Source organism: Zingiber officinale, chromosome 10A (assembly GCF_018446385.1).
Source record: "Zingiber officinale cultivar Zhangliang chromosome 10A, Zo_v1.1, whole genome shotgun sequence".
NCBI classification, from domain to species: Eukaryota; Viridiplantae; Streptophyta; class Magnoliopsida; order Zingiberales; family Zingiberaceae; genus Zingiber; species Zingiber officinale.
The window spans coordinates 94728621-94737664 of NC_056004.1; positions in this window are offsets into that span (position 1 = coordinate 94728621).

Consider the following 9044-nt stretch of genomic DNA (forward strand, 5'->3'; position numbering starts at 1 on the left):
TTCTGTTAACTCCTTAAATAAATTCGCTATCTTTTCTAAACAGACAAATCCAACATCAACTTATCCCTTTTATAATCCAGTATTCTGTTAATTATCTTAAATAAATTCGCTATCTTTTCTAAACAGACAAATCCAACATCAACTTATCTCTTTTATAATCCAATATTCTGCTAACTATCTTAAATAAATTCGTTACCTTTTCTAAACAAACAAATCCAACATCAACTTATCCCTTTTATAATATTCTGTTAACTATCTTAAATAAATTCGTTACCTTTTCTAAACAGACAAATCCAAGATCAATTTATCCCTTTTATAATCCAATATTCTGTTAACTATCTTAAATAAATTCGCTACCTTTTCTAAAAAGAAAAATTTGTTTGCCCATCTGGTCTGCTGGGTTTTGATCGAGTCAAAGGTTGTGGGTTCAATTCTCGGCTTGGATATTTTTTTGTCGAAACTTCCTTCGTTTAGTAAAAATACCAAACGACCTCCAAAAATTACATAAAAATACTCTAAAAATTTCTAAAAATCCCTAGAATATTTCTATAGCATTTTAAAATATTTTTAAATTACTTTTAGGACTCTAATTGAGGAAATTTGGGGTGTTACAATCTTCCTTGGATTAACAACCTTCCCGGTTGTAACCAAGCTAAATCCGGTGCCTCTTCTTTTTATTATTTTCTGTTTATTTAATTTATGCAAGTGTTACTTTGAAAGTCTGAGAAGGGTAGTTTGTTTTTTATTTGTGCAGGCTATCCAACCCCCCTTCTAGTTGGCCAACGCGACCCAACATTAGTAAGGTCAACAATAAGTTTGAGTTTAAGAACACAAGTTAAAAATTTATAATTTTGCTAAATTACTTGAAATGTTCAAACAATTGACAAATATTGAAAGCATAAATATGACATGCTTATCAGTTTGTCAATTAAATATTCAATTCAGTAATTAGCTTCGAGGTTGTGGCGAGGCACTAGGTCTTCTTGGTTATTGAATCATCAATCACTTTCTAGACAAAACTTTTTAAAGAATTAAACATTTAATTTCCTTTTCTGAAAGCCCAAAGAAAAATTTTGTTCAAACATGATTTTGAAACCCAATACAGATTCCTTCCTACTAGGTTAATAAAAAATTGAGTGGGGGGTACATAAATTTTTGGAATTTTCCTAATTTATCCCTGGTGTTTCCTAATGTACCAATTGATTTTACCATAATTTCTAAATTTTAATTTTTGAAAGTTGGTTAATTTCAAACATGCATGTCTTTTTAAACTTTCAATTTGACTTTTTAATTTATCATTTTCTAATTTTAAATTGTTAAACAAGTCAAAGGGACATGTCTTTGCTAAGTTTAATTTTAACTCAGCATTTTCTTTTTCTAATTTGACTAAATCTTTAGAAAGAATCTTAATAAATTGAAAGGACTGCTTGAGAGATAGAGTGCGTACCTCACTTACCTCATGTTCTAATGTTCCCCCTTCATCGCAACTTTCTCCTTTTGATCCTTCTCATGTTCTAATGCTCATCTCTGAGTTGGTTTCATCTTCTACTTGGTGGTTGGTCAGTAAAGCTAGTCCGGAGAAAGCTTCAACCTCGAAATTGGAGGATGATGATTCATCCCATGTGACCTTCAGATTCTTGTGTTTAGAAGATGTTGATCTTTTGGACTTATCTTTCTCTTTGTCCCTCTTATTCAATTTTGGACAGTCATCCTTGATGTGCCCTTTTTCGTTGCAATTGTAGCATCGGATCTTCCTTTTGTTTCGGTAATCCCTCTTTGTATGTGATTTAAATTTATTAGATCGAATAAATTTATTGAACTTTCTTACCTTTAGGGTTGCTTCATTTTCATCAATTGATTCTTTGGAATCTGAATCGTTTGTTCTTGCCTTCAGGGCAACATTCTGACTTGGTCCTTTTCTTTGTCCTGCACACCGAGATTCGTGTAATTTGAAAGTAGAGAAAAGACTTTTTAAAGTACTTATCTCGAGACCCTTGGATATATAGTAAGAGTCTACTATAGATGTCCATTCAGGTGTTCTTGGGAACACATTTAATGCATACCTTTGTGCATCCTGATTAGTTACCATTTCTCTGAGGTTTGATAATCCAGTGATTAACTCCTTGAGTCTTCCATACAGTTGTACTACTGACTCTCCTTTTTCCATTCGGAGGTCATTAGTTGATTCCGGAACATGTCCCATCTCGCAAGCTTTGTTTTGGATGTTCCTTTGTATAGTTCCAGGAACTTCTCCCAAAGTTCCTTTACTGAGTTGTAATCTCTGATTCGATTTACTTCCTGGGGTGGAAGTACGCTGAGAATGTGGAACTCGGCTCGTCCGTTTGCTACGAAATCTGCTTGCTCCTTCTTGGTCCATTGATATTCTTCTTTTTCTTCTCCTTGAGGGGTTTTAGAGCTACAAAACTGTATTTAATTATTAGTAATATTTCAAAATTAGTTTTGAAGAATACCTCCATTTGTTTCTTCCATGACACAAATTCTCCCTCAAATTTTGGTGGGTAGATTATTGTTATATCGACCATCATCTTTGATCTTAGATACTTCAGTCAGCAGTTAGTCCTTCTGAAGCGGTTGGGCTCTAATATCACTTGTTGGCGCAGCGGGGCCGACAAGAGGGGGTGAATTACTTGAAATAGGGAAATAAAACCCTTCCTCGGTCTTCAACTCAGATTAGTAGCACACTTATAAAGTTAAGCAATTAATAAATAAAGAAAGACACAAAGAAATTACTTGGTTACAACCTAAGTGGTTGTTAATCGAAGGCAAAGGAAAGCGCTAAAAGATCTCCTTCGTATAGGCGGAGAAGCCTATTACACTTTTCAAAAGCTCAAGAATATCTAGGAAATGAAAGCTAGAGTTGATACATATTTCCTAGGTCTAGGAGTCTTTTTATAGACCCTGGAAAATCTTATTTGTATTTTGAGGGTACCTCTAAAGGACTTGGAGGATGCCTCCAGCAAGGCGTAGTGGATAAAGCTTTATCCACTGTGAATGACTATTTTGACTGGTCGAAGGCGCCTTCCATGCTTATGGAGGGCGCCTTCCACGTTTATGGAGGGCGCCTTCCATGCTTATGGAGGGCACCCTCCGCCTGAAGGTGTCGGAGGCGCCAGCTAGACCTGACCACGGTTCGGAACCGACGGTTCGACGGTTCGGAACCGCCGGTTCGACGGTTCCAGGCAGGTCGACCCTTAACCTTAACCGCCCAAGACGGTTACGGTTCACGGTTCAGAACCGCCAGTTCACGGTTCGGTTCACGGTTCGTCACGGTTCGTCACGGTTCAAGATTAATATGTTAAAAAAAATTAAAAATTAAACATTAAACATTAAAAATTAGAAATTAAAATTTATTAAAAAAAGGGCTTGCACTTATTTAAGTTGCCTACGTATCCCTTTAGGGGAATCAAAGCCCACGTAGTTCTTTTATATTTTTATCCTTTTACATTTTCATTCACTTCCATTTCCTGTTCCTGTCGTATTTGTTCCTTCAGTATCAAAATTTTCAACTTCGTCATCTGAAAGTTGCATTCCTTGGATTATTTTCTCCGCTCTGGTCCAATCGTCCAGTAATGCTTGGGCTTCCAATGAGTCGGGAGATAAAGTTGATCGTCGTTCATCTAATATGTTGTCGCCAGCACTGAACGTCTGCTCCACAGCAACAGTTGACACTGGACAAGCTAAATTTTTTTTTGCGATCACGGAGAGAACGGGAAAGCTTTAAGCCTTCTGTGACCACCACTTTAAGATATCGAAGTTTTCGCTATCTGCTTCATTAAAATCAAAAGAAGTCATAAAATAATTCTCAAGTTCCTATGTGGAACTTGAGGATCCCCGTGGACGTTTTGTCCGTTCTTTTAATAAGAGTTGTGCTTTTGTAAGTTTTAAATTACTACTAGTAGTTTGTTGAATTTCAGAAATATTAATTTGTGTTCCATATTTTGCATAATATTGATTATAAATATCATATAAATAAATTCTAACATTATATATAATATTAGCTGGATCAGGGGAAGAAGAATCTTTAATTGGAATTAAAGCATCATAATATAAAGTTAACATTTCTTATAAAACTTCTAATTTAAATCTAGGATCTAAAGCAAATGCAATTAAATAAATTTCAGGAATTAAATAAAAATATTTTTCCCATTTAGTTTTCATAGCTAAGATGCAAGGAGATAAAGATTCATTATTAATATGTTCATTTAAAACTAATACTATATTAGAAAAATTTTCTAAAACTAATTGAGCAGTGGGATAATAAACACCGGAAAGTTGTTCGGTTGCATCATTAAATACTTTTAAAATTTCACAAATACTACTACAAATATTCCATTGTTGTGAAAATAAATATATATTAGTATTAGTGTTTTGTGCAAAAAATGAACATAATAATTCTTTATATTGAAATGAATCTTGTAATAATTGGTATGTTGAATTCCAACGTGTTGGTACATCACGTGGAAATTTTTAGGTCTCATTCCATTAATTTTACAAAACCTACCCCATTGTTTCATTATAGATGGATGAGACCATAAATAAGAAATTGCAATTCTAATTGGTTTAATATAACTTTCTAAAATTTTTAAACCATCTTGAACACATAAATTTAAAACATGGCATACACAACGAATATGAAAAAATAAACCTCCAATAATAGGTTGACAAACAAATTTTAGATCATCTATACAAGCGGTATTAGAACTAGCATTATCTAATGATATTGAAAATATTTTATGAGTTAAACCATATTCTTCTAAAATTAAACATAATAATTGTGCGATATTATGAGCATTATGTGATTCATCAAAAACTCTATAAGCTAATAATCTTTTTGGAGGTTCCAAGAGTTATCGATCCAATGGCAAGTCACACCCATATACGAATGTGTTTGCCAATGATCACTCCAAATATCGAACATAAAGAAACTTTATTATCTAATTTACTAAATTCATCAATTAAATTCTTTTTCCTTGTTTTACTAATTTTTAATTGTACGAGTAAGTGTAGTCCTAGGAACACGTTTAGCACATGGATTAAGAGATTCTTTACAAAAATCTTCAAATGTGCATTTAGATCCAAAACTAAAAGAAAGATGTTCTACGGAAACAAATTTAGCTAATGATTCTCTTAATTTATTATCCGAATATAAAAATAAACCGGAATCGGTACTACCGCTAGTTGAAGAAAATCTTGATAATTGTGTTTGAGAACGGTCGAGTCCATATTCCGTCGGGTGCTTCGTTTCTACATGTCGTTTCAACGACCCATAGCCGCCGCCGGCTTGGAATTTGTAGGAAGCATTGCAGTGCTTACATTTTGCACGCATTTCTCCCGACGGAAGAGTGACCTTCTCAAAATGTTTAGTAAAAATAGAAGACTTTAGAGGAGGAAGTTCCCGAACCTTAGAAGTAATTGCATCGGTACTTCCTTGTGTGTCGGGTGTCGGATTCGGAAGATGCTCGATCTCATCATCGGTGGATTAAATGTTGGGGTCCTCCTCCCGCGGATTCATTATTTGCTTTCCCTTCCGAGCTCGAGATGATGCACCTCCGCGGCCTCCTTCCATTGTAATTGAAAATTGAAAACGAAAACATGTAGAGATTAGAGAATACGAAAATGAGATTAAGAGTAGAGAAGATGTGTGTGAAAAATGATGAAATGAGCTCTCTATTTATAGAGTTTTGATAGTAACAGACACTAAATCATAGCCATTGATCAAAAAACGGTCAAATGATCATAACCGTTGAAAAAAAACACCTAAAAAACCCTCCCAACGGCTACGAACCGCCGGTTAACCGGCGGTTCCAACGGCTATGAACCGCCGGTTAACCGGCGGTTCAAGCCGTTTAAAAAAAATAATAATAATAATTTTTGCGGCTGAACCGCCGGTTCAACCCGCCGGTTAACCGGCGGTTCGCCAGTTTTTACACCCAATGAACCGGAACCGGCCCGGCAAGTTGCCGGGCCGGTTCCGGTTCGACCCGGTTACGGGCCCGGGCCGGGTCCAGCGCCATACCGGCCCGGGATCGGGTCTACCTCAACCTCTGCGCTTCCAGTAGTCTTCATCAGCTTCTTTCGCTCTTCTACTTCTTCGGTTGCTTAGGGGATTGCAGCCAACCGAAATAGGGCTCACCCGAACTCAATTTCTAGCATTCTCCTCGAGCAGGCTTCTGTTCCGGCTTCTCGTACTCTTGCGCAGCACCTCGTCGCTTGGATGCACCGAGCCCATTGGCTCCCTTTCAGTGTCATCCTTCTCGCTAGTTGCATCTTCCGCTCGACTTCATGTGCTCCTAAGCTCCTGCATACTTAGAAATAGGGATCAAAATAAAATAAGAGTTAATTTAATTTGGTTAATCATACCAAAATAATCACAAGATCCAACACTAAAAATAAAGTTTAAATTAGGGTTGAGAATTTTTCTCTAATTTAAATGAACACAATTTAATTTAGGTTAAATTGTCCTAAGCATCAAACAATCAAAATAAGCACATAAGTCAATAAAACATTAGAGATATGAACAATTTATAAAATAAGCTAGAAATAAAATGATTAAATAATACGCTGCAAACATAATAACCTTATAGCTTTCACTTTATGGAGTAAATGTCATGATAACAGATTTTTAAGCAATTCAACTATTCTATTTAAATAATAATTTCTTTAGGTTATGCTCTAATCATCTATATATATTTTTTTATGTGGATGACAATTATTATAATAACCTAATTCACATTTCATGGGAGAACTAAATTCAATTATGGTGCTACAATCGATTATGAGTTGAACTTAGGCCTAGACTTGATGTCTAAATTGAGGAGATTGTGACAATCTAATTTAGTTTGATATGAAAAATTATGGGCTAAGAAAAAGGACTTATAAACTTAGATTGTTCAACTATTATTAATTTTTTTTAACCTATGTATTGTGGATCTAACAACCATCCCAGAACATACACAAATTTCGAGTGAGATTAGCGAATTGCTTATGGAAATTTACATGATCCAATGCACTTACAAGACTCCAACACCACAAAACAACTTCTCTAAGATTGAAATAGCACACACCACAAAACTCCGGCATGCTCTATGAATGGAGGCAAGGGGATTCTGCCATCGAAGGGAGTAGGAAGATCCTTTACACTGACGATTATAGATACTTTTTCTGAATTGGGCGACTATATAAAACTACGTCTGTGAAGATTATTGCAAAGTATTTTGCTGTGAAAACAAAAATGTAGGTAGCTGGATATAAGGCAGCAGTTGTATCAGTTTTCGTGGAGCAAGGAGCCGCCATGAACAGAGAGATCGGCGAGTTCCACATCCCAGCGGCGAGCATGTCGGTGTTCGATCATCATCTCCGTGTACCGATACGTGCCGAGCCGGTGACGTCGCGTGTGTCCACAACCCGGCGAAATTTTAGGGATGTTCGTGTTCTGTTCACGTGCATTCCTTGAAATTTCTATTTTTCAAATCATTTACTCCTCAAAAAGTATCAGGACGAAATTATGTAGTGATCCTATAAAGTGGTGAAGACGTTGAGCTGAGACTTGACTTTATTTATTGGCGGGATGAAGGCTTCGTATTATTTTATAATATATAGAGTATTAGTATTGGATCGGAAAAAGAGTTTTGGTATTCGTCCTCCGATGTTCAAGTCAATGATCAATGGAAAGAAAATAGTGGAAGCAAATTGTAACAAAGGGCACGTGTAAATATGAAACATCGCATATCTCCGTCCGTAGATAGAAACTCTTTTTATAATGTCACTATTGCGTTATGTACGCATCTCAAAGTATTAGTACGTTTTTCAAAGCTCTCTAAGAAAGAACAAATCATAAAGTGTTCCTAACATTTTTACTTAAACAAGTGCATAAATCTCTTTAATTTCACAAGCTAGAAGATTTTAAAGCACGATTTATCTACCAGATATTCTCTGTCCTTCACAACATAAACTTCCAAAAGAGTATGACATAACAAGTATGTGGATCCCGCTGTAAATCGACCGACCGCCACCTGACCGGGAGATCACTAGTTTGATCTTATAGAATGCAGTCAACAACTCGTTCTTCAATCAACTCTTCATTTTGCCGAGGAGGTGCAATATGTTCGATCGGCCCTTAGGTCCGATCGGATAGGACGATAAACCAGATAAATTAGTACTTAACTTCTAATCTCATCTGCAAGTTGCGAAGGACGGTTGACCCTTCACGTCCAACCGCCAATGCAAGGCTCACTCAGCCAACCTAGCCTGGTCAACAGTTTCAGGTCTGTCTCACCATATGATTTTAACCTCCACGTCACTGTTTCTCCCTACTTTGATCCTCTTTTGTTGGATCTATTTTTATCACCCTGCCACTTAGATTTGTTAAATATCTAGGATTGAGTTTCAATGGATGAATTTTTCTTAATGATATAACAATTCAGGAGATTTAAAAACTAATTTCAAAGGAATGATAAGATAATTAGCTCATTATTGATAATTATTATAAATTAAGCTTATTTATATATATTGACAATATAATATAAAAAATATAATAATAAATATGATAATATATTATCATTAATATAGCAATAATAAATATAAAATATAAGAAATATGATTTAAATTACAATGCAAATATGATAAATTATCAATAATTAAAATTAATTTTTGAATCTCCTAAAATATTATATTGGTCGACAATCCAAATATAATAAATCATTAATAATTGAAATTAATTTATGAATCTCCCTATCTTTGTCATCATTACTAAGAATACTAGACTGGTCAATCCCATGGAAAATTTTAATAGGACTGAATTAGTGACCTTCACGATTAATTGACATAAATTGCATATCTAACATTAAAAGAAATAGTTAAGTTTTAATTTCGAAGAATTATCAAAAAGACTAAAAACAAGGATTTTGTACACTCCAACGAAAGACTCTGGAACGACTTACTCATTTCATGATGTGTACTTTACGATGCCAAGGACTTGGGAAAATTTTCTTGTTATTTGTGAATAATGAGTATAACAAGAATAA